We start from the raw sequence: 16,490 nt of genomic DNA, 5'->3' as shown, positions 1-16,490 counted from the left end.
CATTCTGCCTATGGATATAGGTTTCATTTACTACAAACTAAAAATCAAGGTGGAAGACACAGTCACAATTTATTCCATAATCGGAATGTTAAATATTGAAGGAATTAAACATTCATTACAAGCAGTTCTGAATCAACAAAATTCGTGGGTGGTCAAATTAATGACTGTATCTAATGGTTGGCAGGGTTCTGAGGGGAATGTGTGCAGTAATTTGATTATACCAATTTCTTATCATCGTTGCCCCATAGTCAAGTTAAACAACAAGTATACTGTTATTGCAAGGCGAGAGGATGACAGTAAATGAAGACAAGCGTATTATTGGGACAGAGGGACCTATCGAGGTGTGTTGCTTCCGTAAAGCTAATGAGTTAACACGCATATCCCTATCGTGCCGTTGCCGCATAGTGTTCTTACTGGAGTCAGGGGTGGCCAACATTGAGCCATGACAGCGTCGGATTGAAAGGGCCCTCCGTCTGTCTTTAGAGTCTGCTTCTCAGGTCTCCTTTCTCCCCCATCTATGGAACTGAAGTGTCCTCTGTCATCTCCGTAGCCTATGTCTGCCTTCTCCTGTCTACGCCAGTTGAGTCCTGAATCTACTTCTCCATCTCCGCCAATACAGTGACTTCAAATGTACCCCCTTTTGGTCGGGCAGCTGTTTTTCGTCTGCCTAAAGTTTTGCAACCGATCACCTAGGAATTACAATTACGAGCAACTTAAATTGGGAAGACCACATAGATAATATTGTGGGGAAGGCGAAACGAAGACTTCGCATTGTTGGCAGAACACTTAGAAGATGCGACAAACCCACTAAAGAGACAGCCTACATATACTTGTCCATCCTCTGCTGAAATATTGCTGCTCGGTGTGGGATTCTTACCAGGTAGGATTGACGGAGGACATCGAAAAAGTACAAGGAAGGGCAGCTCGTTTCGTATTATCACGCAATAGGGGTTAGAGTGTCACTGATATGATACGCTAGTTGGGGTGGCAGTCAGTTGAAACAAAGGCGGTTTCTTTGCGCTGAGATCTATTTACGAAATTTGAATCACCAAATTTGTCTTCCGAATGCGAAAATATTTTGTTGACACCCACCTACGTAGGGAGAAATGATCATCACAATAAAATAAGAGAAATCAGAGTTCGAACGGAAAGCTTTAGTTGTCCCTTTTTCCCACGCGCTATTTAAGAGTGGAATGGTAGAGAAGTAGTATAGAAATGGTTCGATGAACCCTCTGCCAGGCACTTAAGTGTGAATTGCAGAGTAGCCATGCAGATGTAGATGTAAATTTACCACCAACACTGGTCGATGGTATATTTTTTAATGTTTTTCTCTCTCCCTCCAGTGGCTCTGTGAATATATTGTCTCAACAAACTACGTTACCGCCCCACAATCTAAAAAGTGGGACTCGGGACCTACCACACAGGCCATCTACCAATGTAAGATCGTGCTTTCCCGCTGGCTCGTTTTTGCCGATGTTTTGAATACAAGAAGGGGGAAAAGAAAGAAAACCTCCTCCACTCCTGTCCTCAACTTGGGGTGTACCACCCACGCACCAAAGTTAAACTTGGTGGTACTTTTTGTATGTTTGCAACATTCTGACTTTTTGTAGGTGTGTTTAGTGGTGTGCTGGGTCTCAACAGTAGAGTGTGCAAACTGTGTACCACACTTACGTACTCAGTACAGAAACATTATACAAGATAGTGTTCACCGTATACAACATAAACCAGCAAGTGACGGTAGTGACATCAATTTAAACTCGTTGTAATCTCAACTTTGTGGTAAATACAAATGAGCGTGATATTCATTAATAATTAGTGATTTAAATTGAGTACATTTTCTACAGTACACACTAAGTAGGGGCACCTTTTTCTACAATGGAACGTCACCGTAGAGCACAATGTAGCTATACGAAAAATTTTGTTATATTTTTATTTTTTAAATTAGGGTTGCCGAACCACGACAGGACGAAAGTAAAACACTCCTAAGATTATGAGTTTATTTTCTATAGTCTGTACCACAGTTAAATAATTTACAATTAATAATTTAAGCAAAAAGTGAAAATCAGTTTACATAACGTTGTTACTAATGTATGCTTACTTGAATCTCAAAAGTATAATAGATCTCAAAATGAGTTTACTACACTCCAAATTTTATGTGAATCGGAGAACATGGATTAACAAAGTCAGTTCCACAACAGAATACATGTTGATGTGCACAAAAATACACCAAGTGACTGCTTGAGTGAAGCTCAGTTCGTACAGAAGGTACTGTTAACAACTGATAGGTACCTCAGACTATATGGAAGTTTGCTATCGATTCTTGATTGGCTTTTCAAATTTGTGCTGATCGCAAATGCGAGCTAAAAACGAATCATTGATCCATGAAAGTACAATCATTGCAAAATCAACACAAGTTGTGGAGTAGATCTCGCAAATTGTGAGCCGCCCCAAGTTAAAGCAGCGATAACGCCAAAAAGCGATACTTACTCAAGACTCAGCGACCAAGTGTGTCACTCTCTATACAAACATGGATTAACAAAGTCGGAGGCTGAGTATTTCTTCGAAATCCAACCTGATGTTCTCCGATGTCAGCTTCTACCAGTTATCCCATCGTTCTCTAAAGAATTCATGTTACTATTTACAATAATGACTTATTAAACTGATATTTCAGTAATATTCACACCTGTCGACAACTACTTTCTTTGTAATTGGAATTATAACTTCTTCTTGAAGTCTGACGGTATTTCACCAGTCTCATACATCTTTCACACCAGATGCAAGAGTTTTGTCACGGCTGGCTCTTCCAAGACTGTCAGTAGTCCTGAAGGATTGTCGTGTGCTCCCGGTGCCTTCTTTCAACCTAGGTCTTTAAGTGCTATGTCAAGTTCTTCTAGTAGTATCATTGGTCATTCCCAAACAGTTCATACAAATTTATTTACCTGTATGCCGTCTGTTAAGGAAATGCACAAATGTTTTCACCTTAACATAGGTCTACTTTATTTCTTATGGCAAGTAATCGATACTTTCTCCATAATTTCAATAAGAACAAAACTCAAGTCATTGATGTACCACTTGATTAGGGTAAGTTTGTTGCTACTTTTCGACAACGTTCAGCACCTTTCATTATTTGAAAAGTAGAGAAATCATTGGTAATCAGTATGGAAGTCATTCGTCGATACTTAGACACACATCGAAGAATATCTTTAAATTTAACTGACTAAATATGTATAAAATTTAAGCATAGAGCAGGTATATTTTCACACAGGAGTTTGACTTACAAGTGCAACCCGAAACAGTATGAGGATTCATCAACAGCTGACGTTCCGTTCGCGTTAAACACAGGATTCAAGATTAAAAAGTAAAAAACTCATGGCATGAAGTCTCCTTTTCTTTCCGTGCGAAGCGAGAACCAGATATTATATATATGAAGGTGGTATCTGTTCTTTCGGACATATCAACGCCTGTATGTAATTTCATTCTAACGAGCTGCATGGTCACAGATAATATATATATATATATATGTGTGTGTGTGTGTGTGTGTGTGTGTGTGTGTGTGTGTGAGCCTGAACTATATATATGGTCTTCCTCATCTTATTATATATATATATATATATATATATATATATATATATATATATGTGTGTGTGTGTGTGTGTGTGAGCCTGAAATATATATATATATATATATATATATAAGGCTCACAAGCCATTTGACCATCTTCTTCTGTGAGGATGCACAAACAGTGTCCGAACTCTTACGGGAATCGGCAAAAAATCGCGAGTGATAAGTTCAAATGGTTCAAATGACTGAGCACTATGGGACTTAACTTCTGAGGTCATCAGTCCCCTAGAACTAAGAACTACTTAAACCTAACTAACCTAAGAACATCCATGCCCGAGGCAGGATTCGAACCTGCGACCGTAGGGGTCGCGCGGTTCCGGACTGAAGCGCCTAGAGCCGCTCGGCCACCTCGGCCGGCGAGTAATAAGTATAATGGGCAGGGGGCACTATATTGTAATATGTATAATGAGCAGGGGTACTATGAATATAGTGCGGGACAATAAGTTGGGAATGGGGTCTCACGGGAGGCGTGCCAGAGTCAAGTCCCTGCAGTCACAGTATCCTCTGTGTCCTCGGTGGCTCAGATGGCTAGAGCGTCTGCCATGTAAGCAGGAGATTCCAGGTTCGAGTCCCGATCGGGGCACACATTCTCAGCTGTCCCCGGTGACATATCAACGGCTGTATGCAGCTAGGGGTATTCATTTCATTGTAATTTCAACCAGATCTTAGTCAACACAGTGATTACCTCTGGAGATAAATCCAACTGTCTGAAGCCTACGTAGGTAGCAGAGACACGCCATGAAAGTTTCAGTAGTACTTATTAATTTGTAATGTATTTAACCATTTTTCTGGCAAAGGTTAGTATGTGTTCAAGTCATTGAAATATAATTACCATCTGGTAGTTATTTCCTGTTCACAGGTGGACTTGCAGACAAAACGGACTTTAAAAAAAAACACTCCGTCTTCAGGCCACGAGTGGCCTACCGGGACCATCAGACCGCCGTGTCATCCTCAGTGGAGGATGCAGATAGGAAGGGCGTGGGGTCAGCACACCGCTCTCCCGGTCGTTATGATGGTATTCTTGACCGAAGCCGCTACTATTCGGTCGAGTAGCTCCTCAATTGGCATCACGAGGCTGAGTGCACCCCGAAAAATGGCAACAGCGCATGGCGGCTGGATGGTCACCCATCCAAGTGCCGGCCACGCCCAACAGCGCTTAACTTCGGTGATCTCACGGGAACCGGTGTATCCAATGCGGCAAGGCCGTTGCCATATTAGGACTTTAGTGCGTAAAAAAAATTAAAAATCATGATTTTGGGCGGCAAGATACGTTACCAGAATGTCACAGGAACATCGTAAAAAATATAGAAAAAACGAAGTAGATTGAGGTATTTTCGTTCTACCGAAAGATGTTTGGTTTTAACAATGCTTTTTAAATAACCCCTTCAACTGGAAACACTCCATCCTATGGTGTGGTGACCAATACTGAAGTGATTAGTCGCTTCGCATCCCGGTCATGAAGCCCTCTTCGTCCTCGATATCACCTCTTCGATGATTGCAACAAGGAAATACAGGGTGATTCAAAAAGAATACCACAACTTTAAAAATGTGTATTTAATGAAAGAAACATAATATAACCTTCTGTTATACATCATTACAAAGAGTATTTAAAAAGGTTTTTATTCACTCAAAAACAAGTTCAAAGATGTTCAATATGGCTCCCTCCAGACACACGAGCAATATCAACCCAATACTCCAACTCGTTCCACACTCTCTGTAGCATATCAGGCGTAACAGTTATTTCTCGTTTCAAATCATCAATGGTGGCTGGGAGAGGTGGCCGAAACACCATATCCTTAACATACCCCCATCAGAAAAAATCGCAGGGGGTAAGATCAGGGCTTCTTGGAGGCCAGTGATGACGTGCTCTGTCACGGGCTGCCTGGCGGCCGATCCATCGCCTCGGGTAGTTGATGTTCAGGTAGTTACGGACAGATAAGTGCCAATGTGTTGGCGCTCCATCCTGCTGAAATATGAATTGTTGTGCTTCTTGTTCGAGCTGAGGGAACAGCCAATTCTCTAACATCTCCAGATACTGTAGTCCAGTTACAGTAGCACCTTCGAAGAAAAAGGGACCAAAACCTTTATTGGCTGAAATGGCGAACAAATGCACAACTAAATGAAACTTTATAGCTCCCTTAATTCGCCGACAGATAGTGCTTAGCTCTGCCTTTTGTCGTTGCAGAGTTTTAAATTCCTAAAGTTGTGGTATTCTTTTTGAATCACCCTGTATAGTTCAGGTGGCGTGAGGGTTCGTAGTGCATGACAGGAAATCTAGGTTATCGATGCGGTTTTTAGCTCTTGGCCCTCATACGCCGGTCTTAGGGTTGCTGAACTTGTTGCTACATTCTGTGATCAACATTAGGCCAAATATTTTCCCATCTAAACATGTCAGCTTGAGATTAATACGCTTACAGTATTCCAGTAGCCCTCGATCGCAGTTCGTACGGTAAATGATACCTGTTCGCTGTTTCAGAAACTTGAGTACCCCAGCTTCTCTCTCTCTATCCCTCTCTCTCTCTCTCTCGCGCGCGCTCTCTCTCTCTTTCACGATACCAGCTGTCGCCCCTCTATCAAATTTCTCCTTGAGGATGACGAGTGGAAAACTCTAAAACATTGCTTTAAGGTAACGTTGCCACTCCCCATTGTTCTGTACAACTAACTGAAGCTTATTGCAGTGTCGGAATTTTCACGTGATAATTCTTCGCACGATTAATGTATTAACGATGTATTCAACTTTAACAACATAGATTGATTTATTTTTTATAGAATTACTGATGTTCTTGCCGTTATTTCGTAATGTATGGGAACCAGTGCATGTTACTTCCCAATAAAGAAAGAACGGATTAAACGCTTTCGTTTACTACGAGGTATGTGGTATGTTAGGTCATGAAATCAATTATTTTGTGAAGTAGTCCTCTTTTAAGTCGGTCACTTCGTTCTGCTTATTCGTGTGAAGTGTCATTACTGCCACATTGGATTTAGAAAGTTATCCAGCGACAAACTTCTTTACGGTTGAAAAATGGTGCATTTCAGAGAGTGTCAAATCTGGTGAACTGGATGAATTTTGTGATGTGATGTAGCATCGTCCTATCCACAGCAACGAATCGGCACACCAAACTCCAATGTTTTTTTTTTCTGAAACAGTCCAAAAATAGCTGAGAACTTGGTATTCATATTTGATTTCCGTCACCATTGGACAAATCTGGCTGCCACCTCTCGCAAAGGATGCCCACAGTTCTTAAGTTGTAACGGACTCAATCGACTGATATGGCTTTCACATGAGCTATTGCATATACCACTAATTCTCATCGCCAGTTGCGTCAGTGGTCTCACAAATGGCGGGGCACTAGATGTTTCCAAGTTTCGTAATTGTGTGACTCGGCAATGTGATTGTATACAGGTACCGTAATGGACAATACAACACTTTACAACTACGAGTAAATGCTATTCGTGAATTGTTAACTGGCGCTGTGCAAGGGACCGCATTTGACGGTTTAGAGAATTTAAATTTAAAGATTGTCATTGTCACGTGTTCCTGTTATTACGTCTGGAGCATAAAAAGCCATAACATACTAACACTTAAATAAAAACAGCCAGGTGCGAGTAGAACTCGCGAACTGACGGTGCTATACAAACTTAATTATGTAAATAGACAGTTGATCCATTCCAGGAATCGCGAATCCCAACCTTTCTTGCCTGTCATCGACATTGATAATGGAAAGATATCGGTGCCAGGGATTCCAAGATAATTGAGAATGTTTTAATTTCAGTAATATAAACGTGACGTAAAGTGGTCCAGAATGCAGGCGACCGGTAGTACTCATATAATAACCAGTAGTCCTGGATTCAGCTGACTAGGTCGCAATGGTAAAAGTCAAACGTCATGTAAGCAATGACTTTATTGCTCATATGACGTGTTGCGGAATTTTTCCGTCGTCAGATTTCCAAGAGCAATTGCTGCACGTAGATATGGTGTTTCAACACGTATGTCAAGCAGAGATTTGCAGACTTGTTTGCGCCATACGAAGTGCAGCAGTCGCTCTTAGAAATCTGATAATTGACAAATTCCGAAACAAGTAAAATGTGCAATAAAGTCATTCCTCGTCTGGTGGTTGACTTTTACCGTTGCGACATTTTCAGCCTGAATGCGGAACAACTGTTTTAATTTCAAGTTTGACGTTGGATAAAAAATGACAAAAGAAATGTTTTTTCGTGTGCTATAGTTATAAATTTACAATTTCGAATTTTTTTTTTCTATGGTTGTTGTGTGAATCTTCGAAATTTCATGATTCTAGGCGAGCGGGAAGTCTCCTATAGGTTTGATGAGTGAGTTACCGATTATCAAAATACACTACTGGCCATTAAAATTACTACACCAAGAAGAAATGCAGATGATAAACGGGTAGATTAGATTAGATTAGATTAGTTTTCGTTCCATAGATCCGTGCTGAGGAGATCCTCTTGGATGTGGAACATGTCAATTTTTATTTTATTTATTTTTTTTAAGCTGAAATAACAATACTAATAGTATGAATATATACATCATTTGTTTCTACTAAAAAATTCGTCAGTGGAGTAGAAGGAGTTGGCCACTAGTAAGTCTTTCAGGCTCCTTTTAAACTGATCTTTATTTGTAACTAAATTTTTTATGTTTACTGGCAAATTATTGAAGATGAGTGTGCCTGAGTAGTGGACCCCTTTTTGAACTAAAGTAAGTGCTTTTAAGTCCTTGTGCAGATCATTTTTGTTCCTGGTATTGTATGTATGAACTGAGCTGTTTGTTGGAAAAAGAGATATATTATTTAGGACAAATTTCATTAATGAGTAAATATACTGAGAGGCTGTAGTTAGTATACCCAGTTCTTTGAAGAGGTTTCTACAGGACGTCCGTGAATTTACTCCACAAATAATACGTATTACACGCTTTTTGACTCTGAAAACTTTTGTTTGACTTGAAGAGTTACCCCAAAATATTATACCATATGACATTATGGAATGAAAGTAGGCAAAGTATGCAAGCTTTTTCATTTTTATGTCGCCTATGTCTGCTAACACTCGAATTACAAATACAGATTTGTTAAGGCGTTTCTGCAGTTCTATGGTGTGCTCCTCCCAACTCAATTTATTATCAAGTTGTAATCCCAGGAATTTAAGACTGTCAGCCTCTTCTATCTGCTCTTCTTCGTATTTTATGCATATGCTGGGTGGAAACCTCTTACAGGTTCTGAATTGCATATAGTGAGTCTTTTCGAAGTTTAATGTCAGTGAGTTGGCTTTAAACCATTTATTAATATGCATGAAAATATCATTAGCAGATCTTTCTAGAACTACACTTGACACACTATTTATTGCAATACTTGTGTCATCTGCAAACAAAACGAACTCTGCTTCTGGAAGTGTAACTGATGAGAGATCATTAATGTACACAAGAAAAAGCAATGGCCCTAAGACAGATCCCTGTGGGACACCACATGTAATTTCTTCCCATTCTGATGATGACTGATGACTTAATTCACTAGTCCCTTGCACTGACACCCTTTGTTTCCTGCTAGTGAGGTATGACTTGAACCATTTTGCAGCACTGCCCGTGACACCATAGAATTCTAATTTACTTAAAAGGATGTTGTGGTTCACACAATCAAATGCCTTTGACAAATCACAGAAAATACCTGCTGCTTGTAATTTGTTATTTAATGAATTAAGTACATTTTCACTGTAGGAGTAAATAGCCTTCTCGATATCAGAACCCTTCAGAAATCCAAACTGTGTTCTTGATAATATGTTATTTGTGGTCAGATGGTTGAGCAGCTGCCTGTACATTACTTTTTCTAAAATTTTTGAGAATGCTGGCAAAAGTGAAATCGGTCTGTAGTTTGATGGTATCTCTTTATCCCCTTTCTTGAATAGAGGCTTAACATCTGCATATTTTAGCCAGTCAGGAAATGTCCCAGTTATAATTGACTGGTTACACAAGTAACTTAGAATTGTACTAAACTCACAAGAACATGCCTTAATTAACTTTGTTGATATTTCATCATAACCACTAGAATGCTTTGTTTTTAAAGATTTTATTATGGACGTTATTTCTTTTGGTGAAGTGAGTGATATATTCATGTACTTGAAGCTATTTGTGAAGGCTAGTTTCAGATATTCAAGGGCATTATTTACTGATCCTGAAAGTCCCATTCTATCAGTAACGGATATAAAGTACTTGTTAAATAGATTTGCCACATTATGCCCATCAGTTACTAATGTGTCATTTACCCTTAGTGCTATTTGCTCCTGTTCCTTTCTGGTTCTACCAGTCTGCTCTTTCACTATATCCCATATTGTTTTTATTTTGTTCCCTGACATTGCTATCTTCTTCTCGTAGTGCATTTGTTTAGACGTCTGAATTACTTTTTTTAATGTTTTACAGTATTCCTTGTATTTAGCTAAATCATCAGCATTGGAGCTATTCTTGGTCGACAGATACATTTTCCTTTTTGTCTTACAGGAAATCTTTATTCCTTGTGTAATCCATGGTTTTATTATAGACTTCTGTTTAATTTGAGTAACTTTTAGAGGAAAACAGTTTTCAAACATGGTACTGACATTGTTCATGAATGTGTTATATTTTTCATTCATGTCATGAGCACTATAGACATCTTTCCAGTTCATATCTTTGAGCAGTTTTCTAAAACACTCAATTTTTGGTTGATTGACTACTCTACTGTACTCAGATTTAGTAGTCTTGATAATCTGCTTAGAATTAACATCTAAAACAAGGAGCTGCATGTCATGATCTGATAGTCCATTTATAACAGGTTTTATGATATGATTTTGTTCCTTTGATTGGTCTATAAAAATGTTATCAATGGCTGTCCTTGAGGATTTAGTGATCCTAGTTGGAAAGTTTACAGTGTGAGTTAGATTGAAAGACAACATTACTAACTGCAGTGAATGTTTACTGGAAGATTGCATTAGAAAATCTGTATTAAAGTCACCAGCAATCAAAATTTCTTTGTTTCTTCCTGTTAAATAACCCAAAAGAGCTTCTAGATGATCTAAGAATAGATTATAATTTCCTGTAGGTGCTCAGTAAATAGTTATTATTATATATGATCTGTTATGGAACTCTACTTGTGTTGCACATGCTTCTAGATGCTGCTCTAAACAGAATTTATTAATGTCAATGTTTTTGAATTTATGGCAGATTTTGATAAATGTGGCAACTCTTCCTCCATCTATATCTACTCTGCAGAAGTAGGAAGCTAGCTTAAATCCTGAAATGTCTAACATATCTATATCAGTGGTCATTTGATGTTCAGAGAGGCAGATTATGTCAATTTGGTTAGATGAATTCATTTCATCGATACAAATGAGTAGTTCATCAACTTTATTTCTGTTGTTGTTGTTGTGGTCTTCAGTCCTGAGACTGGTTTGATGCAGCTCTCCATGCTACTCTATCCTGTGCAAGCTTCTTCATCTCCCAGTACCTACTGCAACCTACATCCTTCTGAATCTGCTTAGTGTATTCATCTCTTGGTCTCCCCCTATGATTTTTACCCTCCACGCTGCCCTCCAATACTAAATTGGTGATCCCTTGATGCCTCAGAACATGTCCTACCAACTGATCCCTTCTTCTGGTCAAGTTGTGCCACAAACTTCTCTTCTCCCCAATCCTATTCAATACTTCCTCATTAGTTATGTGATCTACCCATCTAATCTTCAGCATTCTTCTGTAGCACCACATTTCGAAAGCTTCTATTCTCTTCTTGTCCAAACTATTTATCGTCTATGTTTCACTTCCATACATGGCTACACTCCATACAAATACTTTCAGAAACGACTTCCTGACACTTAAATCTATACTCGATGTTAACAAATTTCTCTTCTTCAGAAACGCTTTCCTTGCCATTGCCAGTCTACATTTTATATCCTCTCTACTTCGTCCATCATCAGTTATTTTGCTCCCCAAATAGCAAAACTCCTTTACTACTTTAAGTGGTTCATTTCCTAATCTAATACCCTCAGCATCACCCGACTTAACTCGACTACATTCCATTATCCTCGTTTTGCTTTTGTTGATGTTCATCTTATATCCTCCCTTCAAGACACCATCCATTCCGTTCAACTGCCCTTCCAAGTCCTTTGCTGTCTCTGCCAGAATTACAATGTCATCGGCGAACCTCAAAGTTTTTATTTCTTCTCCATGGATTTTAATACCTACTCCAAATTTTTCTTTTGTTTCCTTTACTGCTTGCTCAATATAGAGATTGAATAACATCGGGGAGAGGCTACAACCCTGTCTTACTCCCTTCCCAACCACTGCTTCCCTTTCATGTCCCTCAACTCTTATAACTGCCATCTGGTTTCTGTACAAGTTGTAAATAGCCTTTCGCTCCCTGTATTTTACCCCTGCCACCTTTAGAATTTGAAAGAGAGTATTCCAGTCAACATTGTCAAAAGCTTTCTCTAAGTCTACAAATGCTAGAAACGTAGGTTTGCCTTTACTTAATCTTTCTTCTAAGATAAGTCGTAAGGTCAGTATTGCCTCACGTGTTCCAGTATTTCTACGGAATCCAAACTGATCTTCCCTGAGGTCGGCTTCTACTAGTTTTTCCATTCGTCTGTAAAGAATTCGTGTTAGTATTTTGCAGCTGTGACTTATTAAACTGATAGTTCGGTAATTTTCACATCTGTCAACACCTGCTTTCTTTGGGATTGGAATTATTATATTCTTCTTGAAGTCTGAGGGTATTTCGCCTGTTTCATACATCTTGCTCACCAGATGGTAGAGTTTTGTCAGGACTGGCTCTCCCAAGGCCGTCAGTAGTTCCAATGGACCCCGGGGGCCTTGTTTCGACTCAGGTCCTTCAGTGCTCTGTCAAACTCCTCACGCAGTATCGTATCTCCCATTTCATCTTCATCTTCATCCTCTTCCATTTCCATAATATTGTCCTCAAGTGCATCGCCCTTGTATAGACCCTCTATATACTCCTTCCACCTTTCTGCTTTCCCTTCTTTGCTTAGAACTGGGTTTCCATCTGAGCTCTTGATGTTCATACATGTGGTTCTCTTATCTCCAAAGGTCTCTTTAATTTTCCTGTAGGCAGTATCTATCTTACCCCTAGTGAGATAAGCCTCTACATCCTTACATTTGTCCTCTAGCCATCCCTGCTTAGCCATTTTGCACTTCCTGTCGATCTCATTTTTGAGACGTTTGTATTCCTTTTTTCCTGCTTCATTTACTGCATTTTTATATTTTCTCCTTTCATCAATTAAATTCAATATTTCTTCTGTTACCCAAGGATTTCTACTAACCCTCTTCTTTTTACCTACTTGATCCTCTGCTGCATTCACTACTTCATCCCTCAGACCTACCCATTCTTCTTCTACTGTATTTCTTTCCCCCATTTCTCTTAATTGTTCCCTTATGCTCTCCCTGAAACTCTGTACAACCTCTGGTTCTTTCAGTTTATCCAGGTCCCATCTCCTTAAATTCCCACTTTTTTGCAGTTTCTTCAGTTTTAATCTACTGGTCATAACCAATAGATTGTGGTCAGAGTCCACATCTGCCCCTGGAAACGTCTTACAATTTAAAACCTGGTTCCTAAATCTCTGTCTTACCATTATGTAATCTATCTGATACCTTTTAGTATCTCCAGGGTTCTTCCATGTATACAACCTTCTATCATGATTCCTAAACCAAGTTTTAGCTATGATTAAGTTGTGCTCTGTGCAAAATTCTATCAGGCGGCTTCCTCTTTCATTTCTTAGCCCCAATCCATATTCACCTACTATGTTTCCTTCTCTCCCTTTTCCTACACTCGAATTCCAGTCACCCATGACTATTAAATTTTCGTCTCACTTCACTATCTGAATAATTTCTTTTATTTCATCATACATTTCTTCAATTTCTTCGTCATCTGCAGAGCTAGTTGGCATATAAACTTGTACTACTGTAGCAGGTGTGGGCTTCGTATCTATCTTGGCCACAATAATGCGTTCACTATGCTGTTTGTAGTAGCTTACCCGCATTCCTATTTTCCTATTCATTATTAAACCTACTCCTGCATTACCCCTATTGGACTTTGTGTTTATAACCCTGTAGTCACCTGACCAGAAGTCTTGTTCCTCCTGCCACCGAACTTCACTAATTCCCACTATCCATTTCCCTTTTTAAATTTTCTACCCTACCTGCCCGATTAAGGGATCTGACATTCCACGCTCCGATCCGTAGAACGCCAGTTTTCTTTCTCCTGATAACGACATCCTCTTGAGTAGTCCCCGCCCGGAGATCCGAATGGGGGACTATTTTACCTCCGGAATATTTTACCCAAGAGGACGCCATCATCATTTAATCATACAGTAAAGCTGCATGCCCTCGGGAAAAATTACGGCCGTAGTTTCCCCTTGCTTTCAGCCGTTCGCAGTACCAGCACAGCAAAGCCGTTTTGGTTATTGTTACAAGGCCAGATCAGTCAATTATCCAGACTGTTGCCCTTGCAACTACTGAAAAGGCTGCTGCCCCTCTTCAGGAACCACACGTTTGTCTGGCCTCTCAACAGATACCCCTCCGTTGTGGTTGTACCTACGGTGCGGCTATCTGTATCGCTGAGGCACGCAAGCCTCCCCACCAACGGCAAGGTCCATGGTTCATGGGGGGACTTTATTTTTAAGTCCCGGAATGTTCTGGTGTAATAAAGGTAACTGATACTGCATACTAATGGGACTGTAACTGCTTTGGCGAAGATGAACTGGCAGTTTCTGATTACTTTCTGTTAAACACTGTTTAAATGGAGGCTGTATGATAAAATCTGACTCCTGTTCATCTGTTTTCTCAAACTGAGTGTGGCTGCCAATCTCTCTTAAAACTCGTTTTCTTTCCCCCTTCCCTATCCTAAAAAAGGCATCCCTCTGACACCTGTGACCACTGGTATTTTACCACTTGTGCCAGTGTCCCCCCTTAAGTTTTCTGCAATCAACCCAGACAGTTTCCCTTCCCTTTCCTATTGAGGTGAAGGCCATGCCTAGTGTAGTCCCACCTATCGATAGCATCCACAGGAATCAAACCAATATGGGACCCTATATCCGTCCTAAGCAGCCACTCCAACTCCAAGTTCACCCTCCCTACGAAAGAGTTCAAATAAGGCCGATCATGGCGTCTCAACACAGACACAAATCCCACACTCGTATGCTTCGTTGCTGATGCTATCTTCACCAGGTCACTCTCTATGGACTATTCAGAGTCTCTGCCAATGCTATTTCCCGGACCACCCACTATAAGCACGGCATCCTCCTTTGTGAAATCCTTGCATAAAGCACCTACATCCTCTGTTACCTGACCCAGATCTGCACTAGGCTTGAAAAAGTTTGTGACCTGGTACTCTGGACCTAGATTTTCCTGCAGTAGTTGGCCAACACCTCTACCATGGGAACTACCTAACAACAGAACTTTCTTTCTCTTTACAAATTTCCCTACCTTTTTCAAGTTCTTGAAAGCTTGTTGTGCCCTTTCTACAGCTTCAGCTACATGAGGCTCATCCGATTCTGACTGAGGCAACAGGTCAAATCTATTTTCAAGATTTATGACAAAGCTGTCTGATGCTCTCCTTTGCCTGTTCCCCCTATTACCTGTTGCCACTTCCCACCTCTGTTCGCCCTTCTCCCTCTTTAACCTGTCCAGATCCTCCCTTGCCTTGTCTAGGTCAGCTTGAAGAGCTGCAATTTTCCCTTTCTGTTCCAGTATTTTCCTATCTCTACTACAGATCCTACAATACCACTGGTGTACCTCATTTATGTCCCCATTTCCCACGCCACTACATTCGTCCCAATGAAAGAAACTACAGCACCCATCACACCATACCCCGGAACTAACGATCCTACAGCATGTCACACACTTCTCACTCATGGTAAAAACAGAAATCGTATAAGCTGATTTAAGTAGTGACTAAAACGTAAACAAAGGACCCTAGAAACTATTCAGGCAGATATAAATAAATTGAAAGAGTACTGAATAAAAAAACTGGTGATTACATATACCTCACTGTTTACTTACGATAGGCGCGCGTGAAATTAAGCCTAAAATCCGTGCTATAGGCGCGAGAAGGAAAATAAACTTCTTACCCCGTTTAATCTTCTTTAACACTTCACTAACACTTTCACTAATGTAACAACACTTATATTATATTTATACCAACTGGAAACGTTTATCTATAAGTTTAATTCACTGCTTACTTACGATTCGCGCGCGTGAAATTAGGCCTAGGATTCGTGCTACAGGCGCTAGAAGAAAAATACGCTTTTTACCCCGTTTAATCTTATTTTATATTTCACTAACACTTCCACTAATTCAACAACACTTACATTTATAACACCTGTACACGTTTAAAAATAGCTTAATAACAACGCTTTTTATAATTATTTACTCGAAGACTCCGCGTCGGCGCAGTGTTGCCAACCTGGTGGGATAGCTTGCAATCATGCCTCACTCTTTGGACTACAGCCTCCTTTTCATAACCTTTGTTTCTTTATAACTTCAGTCTGGCAAGCTACACGAGCTGTAAAGAGTCCTTCGCTGCCTATATACAAGGCGAATCACCAAAATTTGCACCGGAATTATTTCGGAAATGGAAAGTGCCATTGACGTGCTGGTTTAGTAGAGTGGATTGGTAAGCAGGGGCTCGTTATGTTAGCTAACCAAAAGATTTTAATAACGCTTAGAAAGTGTATTTTATGCAAACACTTTTTGAAATGGAAGAATACATATTGACATTAACTAAGTAAAATTAGGGTAAATTAGAACATCAGTGGTTTTTGTTGCAGGATGTTAGTGCGAGTCGTTAACGAGATTTTGAAAAGTTTCCACACCGACACTTGTA

This window comes from Schistocerca piceifrons, chromosome 3 (genome assembly GCF_021461385.2).
Source record: "Schistocerca piceifrons isolate TAMUIC-IGC-003096 chromosome 3, iqSchPice1.1, whole genome shotgun sequence".
Lineage (NCBI taxonomy): Eukaryota > Metazoa > Arthropoda > Insecta > Orthoptera > Acrididae > Schistocerca > Schistocerca piceifrons.
Note: the sequence above shows the minus strand (reverse complement) of the source record.